Genomic DNA, 18,168 nt, shown 5'->3' with positions numbered 1-18,168 from the left:
TCTGCTTTGGAAGTCTCTGTTACTTTTGCAGATTTTTATTTAGAGCCTCCGAGTATGTTTTTGTGTATTTATGTGTGTTTTTTGCCAGGGCTGGTTTAATGGGTCTATGTGAGACTGGTAGTGTGATGAAAGTATTTCCCTTCTCCTCTTGACTGTCTGGGCCAGTCTTGAGTTGAGAGAGCTTAGCCTCCAGTTTTGCTGTATAATTGCATCTCTTGCATGTATTAGTGTTTGGTGGTAGGAGGAGAGGGTTGTCTGTGTACATGAGGCAGTTGTAACATTGCCTCAAAATGCCCAGATTCACCAGCTGGACTGGAGAGTACACCTGAAACTGCCTTTTGGACATGCCTGGATAGGTACAGTGAACTTTTTTACTGAATGGCAGGTAAGGTTGAATAGAGATCCTTGTCCTTCTGTACAGTATGGGGGGTCTAGTGCTAGGATTTATAAGTGCTTGCTATGAGTTTTGAGCAAGTGCCGGGTTGTGAAATTAATCTCTTGAGTGCTTAAGTTGAAAGTTTGTCTAGTTCCAAGGGAAACATTGAAGAGGAGACTTTGTGGAGACGGGAATAGTTATACCCTAGCTAACTGGCACTGCCTGGTGCACAAAACCAGGCAAATGCAGTTTTTATAGCAAGTAAATAAAAGAGAAATTAGCCCAAAATGCCCAATAAGTTACTAATCTATGGGCTGAAACCACTCCTCCAGGGACAGATAGGCTGCTCAAAACTCCCCTCTCTCACAGCTGAACAGAGAAGCTTCCTTCTATCCAAGTAAGGTATGGGCAAATACAGATATTTGTAACACAGCCCTGAATTCAGCACTAACCTGAAAACCGGACTATACTAGCTTATGAAGGCGGGAAACAAGTATTTTTTTTCAGAAAATATTTATTTATTTATTTATTTTATTTTATTTTACATTTGTTAACCGGGAAATTCCAACTGGACCAGGTCCATTTTCAGCGGAGGCCCGGGGAGAAAAGCTCCAACATCAAGTTATACAAATACAGTACATCCAGCATAATACACAAAACAGGTTACATCATGTATGCTGAGCATAGTAATATAACAAGAATTAATAAAAACACTCCAGGTAAAAGATATAGAACATGGGTAAAAAGACAATGTCAGTCATACTTTGGTAAGAAAAGAAAATATATCAAGTAAGATTCTACAGTTAAAAGTACCCTTTCAGATGACCAAGCCTACAGGGGATCAGAGCTCCAGCATGTGATCAGAGAGGAATTTGGGGAGTTAATAGTAGTATGGGTAGGGTTATGTGATACAAGGGCATAACCATGTACTAAGAAGGTGCGATTTGAGGGAGTTTAAAACACTTCAAATGCACAGAAAATTATACTTATTGTTATATATCTCAGATCAGAGTTGTAGTCAATGCCCCTAGTAATAAAGTAGGAAGAAACACAAATACAGTAAAAGCAGATGAACAAAGTGCATTTTTTATATATAAAACAATAGAAAACGAACAAAGTGATTTAAACAAGCTACCCAAGTAACCAAAAAAAAAGCTCAAAACTGAGCCCTGTTCCAGCAGTCTTCAATCAGACTAGTTCTAACTGCACACTCCTGCTACAAGTGTGCAGTGGAACTTTTTCCAAATAAGATAGCCTGGATCAGTGCTCAAGTTATACAAACAAAGCTAGATTCAACAGGCCTGAATCTGGTCTATGCTACAGCAACAAGGCATGCCAATTTCAGAAAGAAACAGTTCAGATAAGCAGGCACAATAAGTCTGTGACCAGAAATTCCCAGCTCAGTAGGGCATAATCCAGCCTCTCCTCAAACAAGAGTGCAGACCACAAACCTTCTTAATGTAGAATAACTGGCCTGATGCCCAAGTGCTTAAACCAGAACTAATACACTTTTAGAATAGCAGACACTGAGCCTTCAATCAGCAATTCCCAGCCTAGAAGGATGTAAACTACCTGTCCTGCCATAACAGTGCACACCACAAACCTTCTTAATGTAAAACAACCGGTATGAAGCCAAAGTGCTTAAACCAAAAGACATAGAATCTTCTTCTTTCAGCTTTTCCCAGTTAGGGATTACCACAACAGATCACCTGTCCACTCATGATTGGCAGTGGAGTTTTACGGTGTTGAGTTGCCAGCCCAGTCCCCAACCTTCCACAGAAGGCACACACTCATTCCCAGGGCCAATTTATAGTGTCCAATCCACCTACAACATGTCTTTGCTTGTGGGAGGAAACTGGAGCACCTGGAGGAAACCCACGCGACCACAGGGAGGACATGCAGACTCTGCACAGAAGGCACCTAAGCTGAGAATCGAACCGCAGAACCTCTTGCTGTGAGGTGGTAACGCTAACCGCTGCACCACTGTGGCTGCCCTAAACCAAAAGACATAGAATAACAGTTACAATTTAATCAGGCTACTACCAAGCAGTAATAAATGCAGCAGAATAAATAAAGTTGAGTACTTTTAAGAAGAGGCAAAAGCAAAATAAAGTAGGAGGAAACACAAAAACAGTAAAAGCAGATGAATAAAGTGCAATTTTTTTTATTTATTTATTTTTGTTAGTAAAGTGCAAGGAGAAAAGAAGGATGAACCTAAGTGGGTTGCCTTCTGAAATCTTCTTTCTGTATTAAAGTGAACACTAGACTCAGAATATGATCTCACTGTACTCAGTTAAGTGAGCAAATGAGACTCAGGAAGACTGTTTAAATACAGACTTACAGGAGGGGCAGGCAATTCCAGAGTCACCAACACTAACACCAGAACAAGAACAGGGAGGGTGGGTGGGGAACTAACTGCAGAGAGACACACAGCACACAATATTCAGTGAAACACACAATTTGGTAACAGAAAAAAATGAAATAAAGTACTTTTAAAACAGCAAATTTATACTTAACTTCAGCTTCTGATGCAGGTGATTGTAGCCAACCAAGCCTCTCAGACGTTGAGCATAAAATAAATTCTCAAACTTTGTGCCTAGAACTTGAAGTACAGAGGAAGCCCTCTAGGCTAACAGTTAAATATCAGATAACAAAGAAGTGAAAAGACCACCAGCCCCTCTTATAGCAGGAAGACATAGAGCACACTATATTCAGTGAAACACACAATTAGGTAAAAGAAAAAATGAAATACAGTACTTTTAAAACCTCAAGTTTGTACTTAACTTCAGCTTCTTATGAAGGTCATTGTAGCCAACCAAGTCTCTCAGACATTGAGCATAAAATGAATTCTCAAACTTTGTGGCTAGAACGTAAAGTACAGAGGAAGCCCTCTAGGCTAACAAACAAATATCAGATAACAAAGAAGTGAGACCAGAACCCCTCTTATAGCAGAGAGACACACACAGCACACTATATTCAGTGAAACACACAATTAAGTAACAGAAAAAATTAAATACAGTCCTTTTAAAACTGAATGTTTGTACTTAACTTCAGCTTCTAATGCAGGTAATTGTAGCCAACCAAGTCTCTCAGAAGTTGAGTATAAAATGAATTCTCAAACTTTGTGGCAAGCAATTAAAGTACAGAGGAAGCCATCTAGGCGAACTGTTAAATACCAGATAACAAAGAAGTGAAAAGACCACCAACACCCTCTTATAGCAGAGTGACCCACAGCACACTATATTCAGTGAAACACACAATTAGGTAACAGAACAAATGAAATACAGTACTTTTAAAACTGCAAGTTTGCACTTAACTTCAGCTTCTGATGCAAGTGACTGCAGCCAACCAAGTCTCTCAGAAGTTGAACATAAAATGAATTCTCAAACTTTGTGGCTAGCACTTAAAGTACAGAGGAAGCCATCTAGGCGAACTGTTAAATACCAGATAACAAAGAAGTGAGAAGACCACCACCCCCTCTTATAGCAGCGAGACACACAGCAGATGATATTCAGTGAAGCACACAATTAAGTAACAGAAAAAAAATGAAATGCAGTACTTTTAAAACTGCAAGTTTGTACTTAACTTCAGCTTCTAATGTAGGTGATTGTAGCCAACCAAGTCTCTCAGAAGTTGAGCATAAAATGAATTCTCAAACTTTGTGACTAGCACTTAACGTAAAGAGGAAACCCTCTAGGCTATCAGTTAAATATCAGATAAAAAAGAGGTGGGAAGACCACCACCCCTCTTATAGCAGAGAGACACACAGCACACTATATTCAGTGAAACACACAATTAGGTAACAGAAAAAAATGAAACACAGTACTTTTAAAACTACAAGTTTGTACTTCAGCTTCTAATGCAGGTGATTTTAGCCAACCAAGTCTCTCAGAAGTTGAGCATAAAATGAATTCTTAAACTTTGCGGCTAGCACTTAAAGTACAGAGCAAGCCCTCTAGGCTAACAGTTAAATATCAGATAACAAAGACGTGAGAAGACCACCACCCGTCTTATAGCAGGGAGACACACAGCACACTATATTCAGTGAAACACAGAGGTAACAGAAAAAATGAAATACAGTACTTTTAAAACTGCATGTTTGTACTTAACTTCAGATTCTAATGTAGGTGATTGTAGCCAACCAAGTCTCTCAGAAGTTGAGCATAAAATAAATTCTCAAACTTTGTGGCTAGCAGTTAAAGTACAGAGGAAGTCCTCTAGGCTGCTAAATATCAGATAACAAAGAAGTGAGACAACCACCACCCCCACTTATAGCAGAGAGACACACAGCACACTACATTCAGTGATGCACACAATTAGGCAACAGGAAAAATGAAATACAGTACTTTTAAAACTGCAAGTTTGTACTTAATTTCAGCTTCTAATGCAGGTGATTGTAACCAAGTCTTTCATAAGTTGAGCATAAAAGGCAGAGAAGCTGTAAATTTTTCTGGGTCTTAAGTCATTAAAATATTTTAGTTAGTATAAATGGCCTGATAGATGATTGCTTTTAATTGCAACAAGTTTGTGTTACTTAATGGAATGCATGCCATTCTCACAATTTTCTGCCCAAATATCTGTAGCTATCCCCATTTTTAAATTTTGTGATCTGGTACTGTTAGCTTGAACAATCTGACATGGCTGCATTACTGATGGTTAGTATTGACTGTTTTTGTTCTGTTTAGACAAAGGTTGCAGTCATAAAGTCATTGCTGCTACCTGTAAAAAGATAATTATAGATTAGATTGGACAACTTATTTTGTTTTTAATTTAAGTGTACTATGTATATAATACTAGATTTAGCAGCATACTGTATGATTTTGGTGTCAGACTGGTTATGAAGCATGAAAGTGAAGTGCTTTGCAGAGTGCTACACGAATGTTGTTTCTGTTTAAATTGCTAGTTTGACGGAAGTTTAGCTGTATATTAGAGAAATCAGCAAAACTCAGTCCTAGCAAATGAGTGCTAGCATGGGTTCTGCTGTGGTGGCAAGTACATTCAAATGTATTTTTTTAAGTTGCAGATAAGTGAATCTGCAGCTTCACAAAAGGCGTGCAACATTAATACACGTTTGACACTATGAAATGTCCAGACTATCTTCTTGTTTAGACAATAACTATTTTAAATTATTGATTTATATGACTTGTTTCTGCAACCCAAGATGTTAGCATGCAAGTTTATATTACATTTTGCTCTGCTTTCTACATTTAACTGTTGGCAGTGCCCTAGCTAGGTCTTCTAGTGTCTTGTGCAGTTTCGTGTTCTGCCCCCCCCCCCTCCGTCTATGTTGAGGGCCCAAAAAAATGTCCACTTTAAACTGCAAAAAGAAACTTTTACAAATGTGACAAGTGGATTGCTACAGATAAATAACACACACAGAATAATAAGTGCTTCATCTCTAGTCATAAATGAAGCATCAGCACTCGTTTCTGAATGCTGCTACTGAACTTTATTTATATAGTCTGTGTGCATATTTGTCCTTTTAATCAGAAAACAACATTCTATTGTCCTGTGTGATATCTGTAAATAAATGTGCCACTGCTTTCTATATCAGCATATAACAGATATCTGAACTGCATTTATGTCTTATAAAAACTGTAGCAGGTAAACAAAAATATGTCATTTAATCTGACGTGTATTATCCAGTGACTAGAAAACATAAATGAATCTGTGAACATTTTCTATGAAATTTATAGAAAAAATGTATAAAATTTATAAAAAATTATAAAAAATGGCATTTGGAATTGAAGACTCAAGTTACTTCTACTGAGCACTATAGCCATATACAAAGGTCATGATAATGTAATTATTATGCACTGTGTTTGCAAGATCTGTGACTATTCCTAGACCAGTGAACTAAATGGTTGTAAAGGAGCAATTAGACAGTTCTGTTAAGCATTCAATATGCATACAATATGCAGACGACTCCTCCCTCATATGTTCTGCTCCCTCCCTACCAGAACTCCTACAAACAACCCAACAATCTTTCTAAGACATTGAAAAATACCTCTCAGACTCTTAACTCATACTCAGTCCAAATTAAAAAAAACTTGTGCTCTTCACTAATAGCAAAGTACCTGATAACTCTCACCCTTTCACAATCTACTCAGCCAATAAAATTAAAATTGAACCTGTCCACCACACCAAATTCCTTGAGTCACAATTGACAGCAACCTAAAATTTGGCAAACACCTTGCTCTAACTATCAAAAAAGGTCCACATTAAGCTAGGCTCACTATACAGAGCCAAGCCATACCTAACTAAGGCCACTAGACATTCCATAGCTAGGACTCATCTGCTCTCCACCCTTCTATATGCCTCACCAATATTCACTAATCCCAGAAAATCAGATTAAACAAGCTGGAGTCCTGCTATAACAAAATCGAAAGATTCGCTACTAACCTTCCTTACAGATCACATCACCGCACAGCACTTCATAAACTAAATTGGATTGAACTACCCAGTGTCATTCATTTCATCTTACACCATCCAGACCACAGTCCAGCACTCAAACGTTTAGTGCAGCCCTACTCAAATGGCAGACCACTAAGATCCTCCAACAAACTACTACTCAAAGTAACTAAAGCTAATAATTGTTATGGTAACACTCTATTCTCCCACTAAATATCTAAATCCTGGAATTCCATGCCTCAGAAAATACTAAATTCTAGTAGCATGTCCAAATTTAAACTACTGCTTAAGGAACACCTAACCAAAAACTGGCTGCTCCTGCGCTAATCGAGGTGGATCATTATGTCCTTCCCTGTTCTTACAACCAAAATATTTCATTCTTTACTAAAAATTTCTAACATCCGCCTTCTTACAGACTTTCATTTTCTGTCCACCTATCTGAGGCTCACTACTGCTCCTGTTTTTATCTAACTATCTCAAGCTTCTACAGTTTCATCATATTCCCTTCTTCTTGTAATTCACCTCAGTATTATCTTAGCTATCACTGTTTAGAACAAGTAACACTAGCATAGCAACAATCAGACATATTCTTGTTCATATACCGTACATGTATCTGATAAATATTTACCACCAAAACCATGATATTGATCTATTAATCAGTCATTTCTCTATGATGGCACAAGCTGTTTTATGCTAGTTTATTTGTTAACTTTATTTTTTTTCCACTTTATATTAAACTCGCAGTTTGTACTGTTTATGTATAAACTATTTACTACCTATATTTCAATGTTATGTATTCTTGATTGTTATCGATTTCTTGTATTGTTTGTAATGTATTTTTGTAATGGAGATTTTCTCCCTCGGCCTCCATTCAAAAAGGGCCTCTGGCCCAGTTGGAAATCCACGGTAAACAAATGTAAAATAAATAAATAAATTCTGCTATCCAATAGAAAGGAAATAAACTCATTATGTAAATGTAAAACTCTGCTCACATACATCTGCGGTTTCTGTTTGACAAAAGATATAAATGAAATAGAAAGAGAAGATAATGAAAGAGAGAATGATTACCTTGCAGCTTGTGCCTAGCGAGTTCTCTGCACGTTCCCTTGGACTGACGTATTTTAAAAATTCAGCCAGTTTAGACTAGGGCATTAAATCTTTCAGTTATGAATGTAATTACAGTAAAAACTATCTGTAGATAGACATTTTTCTTTCTTGAGATCTATTTGCTCAAAGGAATTGTTTTATATTTACATGAGCAATGTTATACTTTTCTGTAATTATAACTGTTAACTGTATTGCTTAACTCACGATTTCTTAAGTAAAGTGCTCATTTTTAGAAAGCTTGTGGATGGTAATGTGTTTCCTTATTTGTGAACTGACAAGAAGATACATATAATGTGTGTGTATGTGTGTGTGTGTGTGTGTGTGTGTGTGTGTGTGTGTGTGTGTGTGTGTGTGTTTGCATGCGCACACACTATGTGTGTGTAAATCTAAGAGTTTATTCAAAGTACAACTACTATGGGTAAGTGAGCATTGGAAATCATTAAAACATAGAGTGAGTGCAAAGAGGTCTTGAGCACTTTGCCAAAGATTCCCCCTAGAAGGACATTCAGTACAAAGCTTATTGTGGGGCATGAATGGTGCAAGCCCATAGCCAGGGCAGTGGTGTTTTTTCCTGCATGCTTCTGAGGCAAGCTGAACTTAGTGCTGGACTTGGTGATTCATATCTCTGTGCCCTTCTTATCCATTAGTTTGTTTAGTGGCAGTTGTATGCTTTGATAAACCATACTAGGTTCTTGTCAAATTTAAGATTTTAAGATTTTCAGATTTGAAGATACATTTTGTGTTAGGCATCAGAGTGGATCCAAACACTGTAACCCTTGCCCACCTTCTAACCTTTGTACTCAGCTTGCCAAAACATACAAGGCAAAGCAAAAGCATAGATTCTTTGAAGTCAGTCTATTTCTGGTTATAGTCCTCATAATCCACTGTACAATGTGTATTGTGAAGTTGGATCACAATATAATGTGTGTATTGTGCTCCCATGACTATGGTCAGAAATGTGCTGAAACCACAGAGTCCATGCAACACAGATATTGCAATTGTTATCTGCCAGTATATCCTTTGAGTTGAGATAGCACACATAACAAATTCCACACATGAGGTGGTTTACTTCACTTCTGTTTCTAGCTAATAGTTACCTCACCCTTTCTTATAGTCATGTGTTTGAACTGTACAATCAAAGACGATACACTCAGGTGAAAGTAGTTTTCTCGCACAGATTTTTGACCAGGGAAAAGAAATGTTTAGTTTGCAGTGGTATGCTTGACAAGCAGTACTTTGATTGATACTGCATGAAACTCCAGCACAAGCTTAATTTTATACTTTTGCATTCAATTGCTGGGAAATTAATTTGTAATGCAACTCCAACTGACTCAGAAGATACAACTCATCACATATATGATTCTATTGAAATTCAATGATGTGATGACTCGACCAAGTGCATTTCCAGGTTATGATAGTAAACCGTCATGGTTTACTATCATAACCTGGAAATGCACTCAGTTGAGTAACGGAACATCAAAAGTAGACAATTAAAGAGGCTATACATCGACACTTAGTGTACCAAAGCATGAATACTGTCATCCGGATGGCACATGCAGGTCAACAGGCACATTTTCAAAATGGCGAATATCGAACTCTCGACATTACCATGGTTCGAGATGGGGGCTGAAAAATGTTTTCATTTTTGTTAATTAAGTTTGACAACATGATGACTCAACCAAGTGCATTTCCAGGTTATGATAGTAAACCTTCTGTCACTGTAGCAGATGATAAGGAAAAAATGCCCTTTTCAGATCACTAACTGGCTATCTGAAGCCCCCCCCCCCCAACATCAGCTTCTCCTTATCATCCATTTCACATTATACCATATAAAAAATAATTTTTTATAACTTAATTTGAATTTAAGGTATCTATCCACTTTATGTGAAACAGGGAACAAACCATTGGCGATAACTTTCAATCCAGAAAACTAACAAAGTAAACAAAATAAAAACTAACAAAAATAAAATGTTTACTCCTTTAGTCACCCACACACACACACACACACACACACACACACACACACACACACACACACACACACATGCACGCACACACACACGTGCACACACACACACACACACACACACACACACACACACACACACATGGATGCATTGTTAAGTTAAACTCAGAGTGGGAATCTGCAAAAGTAAATCAGTAAGGTTAATATAAAATAATGAGTCCTCAGTCTTTCTCTGTTGAAGTTATTAATGGAAGAGTAACTGAAATGCAATTAATATGCTTTGACATGATCACCAGCTGGAGACGGGTGACATAGTTATTTAAATGCAACAGCCAAATAGTGGAAAAACAGGCATCGGGATTCAGTTTAATTTCAACACTTGTTATTTTTAATCCTGAACAAACATTTCAACAAGAAAACATTTCTAAACCAGTCATGAAAACAATAAATTGATTTCTTGAGAATAAAATTATTTTAACTATCTTAAATGAATATAATTTATTTTTTAACTCAACAACAAAAATTAAGTTCACTGATGCTCTGATGCTTTCCACACTATTTTGCAGGGTCACTTTCAAAAGTGTGTGGGGGGGGGGGCTGCTGTGTGCGTGTATGTGCCTAGAAAGGTCAAGGAATTTTCATTTTCATTGTCACAAATTTATAGCTGTGTCAAGTTTGTCAAGTTCACAGACTAATTTTTGAAGCCATCACTGCAACCTTTATCAGAAAAAGAGGGTCAACATACAACTAAGTCACTAATGTTAACATTTCCTACACTCTTTAACTATGTCCTAGTTACACTTTAAAAAAAAAAGATAATTGGAGCAATCACTATTGATTAGATCTTGGTGTATTTGCACTGCAGTTGCTAAGATTATAAACTCAGTTTGCCACTGTTTATTAGAATGCATGCCTAACACTACCTAAAGAGGAAAACAAGGCAATCTGCATTCACTTATGCAAGAAGGCTGAGAGCAACACAGTTACTGCTCAACTGTCCAGATTTTTGCAGAAAGTCCAGATTTTAGCCTCATATTTTTGGTCTGTTCCTCGTAGAATTTGTGGTTTTCTGGCAAATAAAATAACGATACACATCTGACTTTTAGACTTTTAATGCATGCTAATACAAAACCTGTTATTATGACAACTTTCTAAGTTTATAAGAGAAATACTTAAAATCAGGCCCTATTCTTGGGCCTTTGTCCGCCCCATAATTTTTTGTCTTTGTCCAGATTTCTTGCACTAAGAAGTTGAGAGGTATAAATCAATACTGCAACCTTTTCAGAATATTGTAATTTACAACAGAGAGGGGGGAGCAGTCAAACTCCAAACCACAGGTTACATATAGGGGGAGATGTGGTGTGTGTGTGTGTGTGCGCGCGCGGAGGGCGGGGGGGTTGGGCTTCTCTTGAACCTCCATCAACGACTGTGAAGATTAGAATTCACCTACAATTGCCGATGTTGCCTTCCTGGTTTGCAAAGGATTTTCTCCACAGTGGCATGAGTATGTGGAGGCCTGCACCACCCTCCCTCCCTTCAATTAATATAACCATCCTCCAGAGTCGCACCATTTGTGGGCAAGGGTAACAAATGAGTCCTAATCTTTATAACCCCCCCTCGTCATAGTTACCAACCTTCCAACTCTAAAATGTGGAACAAATGGACAAAATGTGGAGCACGTACTAACAGCTTATGAGCAATTTCAACTGGGAAGCTCACAGAATATTTAAATATGTAACTTTATCCTTATAAAACTGTTTATGAATATGATTATGACTTATTTATCGTGATGTTAGTTAAAAACGATTGACAGTAAAGTGTGACAGACCCTTTCAATGTTGAGCAGCGAGGAACATGGACTTTTTAATGTCTCAAAATGATGAACGTTCCTCATACTGAGGTACACTTCAGAGATACGATCCTCGCAGTCCCACTGGAGCTAAACCACACATTCACCCGTATCTATGTATGCATACGTGTTCCTCCGTTTCTGCTCTCTCTTTATATGCTCATTACGTGTGTGCTTGTGTGTTTGTGTATATTTTATATGCATATGTCTACATATATATATATATATATATATATATATATATATATATATATATATATGTGTGTGCATGTAGCACACACATATACATATATTATAAAGTAATACACACACGCGCACACATATATATATATATATATATATATACACACACACACACACACACACACACACACACACACACAGGCACAATTTGGCTGTGTGTATAGACGTGTGTGTGAAGTGCGGTCGTGCACACACACACACACACAATACATTGACTAAACGATAGTACTGGAGAAAGATTTAGGCGTACTAACAGTCGACCATTCACATTCTCATACCAGTTAACGTTAATTATGTGTGGTGGTCTTCCTTCTTAACCCGGTTTGTGTCAGTAAGGTCCAGCTGCCTACCAATGACAAGCCTCTCTTGAGTACTTGTAAGCGTTATTCTTGCTTGTTTCAGCTTTAAGAGCTAGACACTGCGTCAGAGAGGCTGCTTGAGGCATCAAATGGTGTGCAAATGTTACATTCTGCGTGACTTGCGGACTACACTGTCAACAACTGGTAGGACAGCAGAAGAGCGTCTGAAACTTCTCAACATTTCTTCAATCTGCTGGATGGATTTTGGCAGAAAAAAGGAATGTGCAAGACTTTTTTAGGCTGCAGTATTAACATACTATAGCAGTGCAGCTACTGAGCTACATGAAGGTAGTTCCTTCTGATATAGACTTTCTGAACGCTGGCCTAATGTTTTCTTCTTTTTTAAATCTAAACCAGTGAGTCCACCTTTATAATTCACCACTGCTGTGATGAGAATGTTTTGAGACATTTGTTTTTTGTTTACGCACACTGTCACTTGGAGCGACACCAGCATGCATTGTTATTTCCAACATCAATTGTACCGGAATATACCAGGGACCTCTATATAAATGGTGTTACCCTTCGCTTGGAGGTGAATTGTGCATTTCTGTCGTCAATTTACAAACCGTGGATCTATTTTTTTCAGTGTTCTAGAGTGAATGCTTGACTGCACTACACTGAAGAACTTGACAGAACCAGTTGTCATGTAGTGGTTTCAATCTTTACGTGATAAAAATTGCGTATAACAACAACAAAATCAGTCCTGCTTTACCGCCAAGTTTTCTAAATCTATCCAGGAATCTAAGGCTAATCAACAATTTGGGCTTCTTAATTTGGGGAGGACAATGACTACCGAAGCGTGGCACCGGTGCTGAGGGACTCTGGCTTTGGCAGAATATGTTTTTCCTAAGGATTTCACGTGGAGACAGGCGATCATTCAGCAGGAGAGTTGGCTGGCAAAACTGACTCAATTATTTTTGGTTTAGGAAACCAGCTCAAATGGCTTCTTGTTCTAGGATAAATAATCGAAAGGATGCCCACACTTTGCTAAGCATGCCCTCAACTTTTTGGGCAGTGATGATTCTGGTTAGTCTCCTTATCGCCTACTGCAGTAAGTACTCACTTGTACTGTTGGATGTCTCAGTGAAAAATCTTAGGGATGCTTTCTACAATCCACCGTTTAATAAAACACACACCCACACACACACACACACCATGAGTTGACAATGTTGTATTTAGAATATCAGTATGATGATATAAGCTACACTTAACTGCGCCCCCATCTCACTGTCTCCTTCCTGTCTACATCTCCATCACTGTAAGAATCATAATGTCTGTCTGTCTCCCATTATGCGTATTAGATATGTATGCATACACGTATACGTCTGTCTACCCCTACAACTAATCTAGTTACTGACTATCTCGGCATCTGGCAAGCCAGTGTCCTTTCTGTTAGAATCCAAAGAATAAACAGTAGCACTGCAAATGTCAAGAAACACTTACGGGTTTGTTATTTTTCTGACTTGGAATGAAATTTCGCTCTGTTATAGAATCCGTTTTACAGCACTGTAGGATTCTGATGTGATAATTTACTGCCCGTAATGTAATATTTCTATGCAAATTACCTTTAGATATAATGATTTGTGCACATTTTTTTGTGCAAGGCGCAGTTATTATATGTATGTGAATTGTCTGATGTAGAATTCCCTAAACCCGATAGCAGGAGTCTTAGTACTCTCAAGATCATAACTCTCAGTGTCAGATTGCAGTGGTGAAATTGCATAGGCTAATAGCCACACATTTTTGGTACTGATTCGTACGTGTGTGTCTTGACAACGTGCTCACTGATCATGGTGTTTTTATATTTGCAAACACACAGGATAGACTTGAGCAGACACACTAACTGCATCAAACCACTATGTGGGGAAAAAGTTGCACCCAGTACTTGCAAGAAAATACAACCGCACACTAGCACCCCTAGCGGAATGGCGCGTAGTGTGTGTGTTTATAATAAAATTACCTATATTCTAACAGTCAAGGTTGTTCATTATAGGCGCATTGACCATAACCCAGCCCTAGACGTTTATTGGCAGTGTTAATAGCAAGTATGCATAATTAGTAGGGAAGAAAGCCACATTAAATGAAAAGCGGTGCCTTGATATAGTGGCAGTTTGCCGTAACACTGGTGTAACACTTAAAACTAGTAGACAGTAACCTTTACATTTGACAGTGACATTAAAACTATGTTTTCACTTCACAGTTCAACTGTTCGCCTATTGACACCCTTTTTTTCACAACCAATTACAATCTCCCCTGAAACCTCCTTGTGACAAAACAGCAAATAGCTGGAACATAGGTTGCTCAATGTTAACTAACACACTAAAACATAAATAGAGCACAAAAAACAATTTAATAAACTGCAGTCGTATATGTCTTTCCCGTCTGTCTGCATTCTTTTACAAGATATGAACTGCAGCAATTATGAATAAATAAGCTATTATAACACCTCTTATGTGTAGGAGGCGGGAGAGGGTTGGCAACTTTTAAATACTCCTGATATCCCTTTTAACGAGTTATTATGACCCTTGAAATAGATCTTAAATGTGAAATGCAATTAATACAAAAGTACAAATCCCTAACATAGCGATCATTAATACTACTAAACGTCAAGCACTGTTGTACCCAGGAATTTCCGAATTGTACATCAAATTCAGAGAAATACTGCCTTCCTCTAAAATGTCAAATTTCTCTAGCATATTTTATAAATATGCACTTAGAAATGCACCACAGACAGAAATATTTTCATAAAAGATCGCTTTATTTGCGTAGTTCTTAAAATAAACTTATCAGTAACCGTGGACACCGGATAAACCTGTAGCCTTTTTGCTTCTTTTTGCATGATGGAGGACTTGGCACTTCAGTGCCTTTGATTTGGTCACACTATAGCTTCCTCAGATTTTATGGTATGCCTGGCTAGACCACCGCAACTACTACCGCCATACACTGCTTTTTCTAAACAGAAATGTGATGGAGCAAATACGGATGCGGACTGAGCATTTTAACAGCTTCCACCAATGAGTTAATATTTATCAGGGATAACATTAGTGCCCACAATATAATGTCTTGCAAAAGGCTGTGGGGAACTGCTGTGAAAATAGGAACCGGAGATGTGCGATGCAAGCTAGAATGCAGAAAAACTGTAAAGCTGCCCCCCCCCCCCCCCCACCACACACACACACACACACACACACTGATGAATTCCACTCCTCTACCAAGAAGAGCCGAATGGCGTACCACATGGAACTTTCTTGTTAAAGTGACCAAGACATAAAGTAAAGAAATCAGCCAATCAATAACTAACTACCGAACTAAATAAATACATATATGTACATATTCGTATCGTCTGGTCGCTTTATTCGCACCTCTCAATGTTACACTATTCGCAGGTACTTTTTACATTACTGTAAGCAGAGTGTGCTCTATAGCTCTATGCCTCTTAAATACAGAATTAGGAATAAAACTACAACGATTTTCTATGTTATTGCAGCAAGAAAGTGTGTGTGTGTGTGTGTGTGTGTGTGTGTGTTTGTATGTGTTGGGGTGTTCTCTTTCCAAATTAGGATGATATGTATGTTTCAATACAGTAATGATTTTTTTCCAATTATTTGTTAAAATAGCTTGTATACAGGAAACGTATTGACAGACAATGAAATAATTCATCAAGAATGAAACACTGGATGCTGTAAACATAATGGGTCTGCAGAAACTCCAGATTTGGAGACTCAGCAATGTATGCCACCTTCCTGGAGAATGTGGAACATATATGTATTCTTGGCTAACAACCACAGGGACCCTTATAAGCCTAGCCAAGCATCCCAATTGTATCTTGCAGGTTTATGCTCCTTAGATGTTATTTTAAAGGATATATTTAAGCTTGGACAAGAGTTGCAAGCTGCCTTCTTGATAAAGTCAGCATCACACAAAATCAATCAAACAATCAATCAGTAAACAAATAAATATATAAATAAATAAATTAATAAAAAACTGTATAGTGCAGCAATAAATAGATTTTCATTTGGCAGAATCAAAGAAAAGACTTGAAAAATGAATGATCAATGTAATTAATTCTCTGGTACATTCCCTCCTCTATGTGAAGTAGTTACACCTCAATGGGAGAAGAGAGGGAGTATAACATAAAACAATAACAAAACTTGAGTAATATTGCATACACTTGTACCCTTCCTGCATGGCAACAGGTATAAAGTAAATCCATGTTTATGCTGTTAGAAGGCATATGTATGTGTGTGTGTATATATATATATATATATATATATATATATATATATATATATATATATATATATATATACACACACACACACACACACACACACACACACACACACACACACACACAAAACACACACATATGATTTCTAATTTCAAATGCTATCTTCAAAATGCATAAAATGCATTTGAAGAAGTCTCATATATTAACAAAACTGCTTTCGGGTTTTCTGGAGTTGCCTCATCTTCTCATTCTGGAAAATGAGTCTTTTAATTTGGTATGCCCACACTGATCTGCTGAATATGATTGGTGTTATGTTTAGTTCTGAAGAATACTATTTCTCATGTATAGGTTCATAGGCTCCTAGGTAAATATTAGGCTAGCTGCTCTTGCAGGCCGTTTTAAGCCGAGCAAGTTTCTCTTTTTGTGCTCAACATAACCTACCTCATTTGGTTAGAGATTGTTCTTACCCATCCAATGGTCAATAATTATATACTGCTTCTAATTTAAATCATAATAATAATTTAAATCATGTTGTCTCTGTAACATTTTCTTAGATGACATATCTTGCCACTGGTAGTATGGAAATAAACATAGGTGAATCACCACCCTGCTCGAGTTTGATTTCTTATTTTAATTAGCTGTTGCATATATATTACATACTTCATTATATTTTAGGACATTTGTACTTTTCACAAAAAGGACTCTTTCCCTGAGGTACAAAAGAGATGTCAGACTTTTGCAAACACAATTCATCCTGACTTAGCTTTGATTAAGTTGAATGTGTTGATCACAGTGTTTGCCAAAGTGATTGAATTAGTGCCTTTATCTTTGTGTAATAATATCTTTGGAAACTGCACTTTGCAAAGCTGCTGCAAACCTGAGCTGCATGTGTGTCATTGGACATCAATTTTTTTTTGCAAGAAAGAGGTGTGGTTTGCTGTAGATTGCTAGATGAAGGACTGCTAGCAAGCACAAGCATTTTATGACATTGTCAGTTATGTTTTTAGAATGAGTCTTAATGTGGTTTCTTTAATGTCAGGGTTTAATGCCTTTCTCAAAAACAAAAAAGAAAAAAGGAACCCACTGCTTTGGCTCTTTTCACATGTATTCTTGAATATTAATAATGAATTAAGAGACCACTATTGCATTTGACAGACTCAGCATAAAAACAACAATGCAAATGTATCTTAATACTCGGCAGTTTGTTGTTTACTTAAGTAAAGTATCCCTTTGAAGTTCAATTTGTTTCTTAAGTTGTAGTAGTCAGGCTTTACATGACTTGTGGAAGATGACTAGATACATTTATTCAATGCAGACAGAAGATTCTGTTCATTGTAAAATGTACCTTGATGAGGTAAGCACTTAATTTTTTAGTGCTATGATATGCTTCTACTCGATGGAGAATTGATAATGAAATCACTGGAGATTTTTAACCAAATACTATAAAAATAAAAAAATATCAGTGTTAAATTGATGTGTGTAGCTAAATACTGCTAACAGATACCCATAATGATGTGCTATCAGTAACATATTCATTAAGGCTTTTCTGGTTCTATAGAACTACATTTATAGTAAATGTTATAGTTTTTCTATTTAGACTGAGGTACTGATTTATACCTTAGGACT

This window comes from Protopterus annectens, chromosome 11.part0 (assembly GCF_019279795.1).
Source record: "Protopterus annectens isolate FY-2018-M chromosome 11.part0, PAN1.0, whole genome shotgun sequence".
Classification (NCBI taxonomy): domain Eukaryota; kingdom Metazoa; phylum Chordata; order Ceratodontiformes; family Protopteridae; genus Protopterus; species Protopterus annectens.
This window is presented reverse-complemented; position numbering follows the sequence as displayed.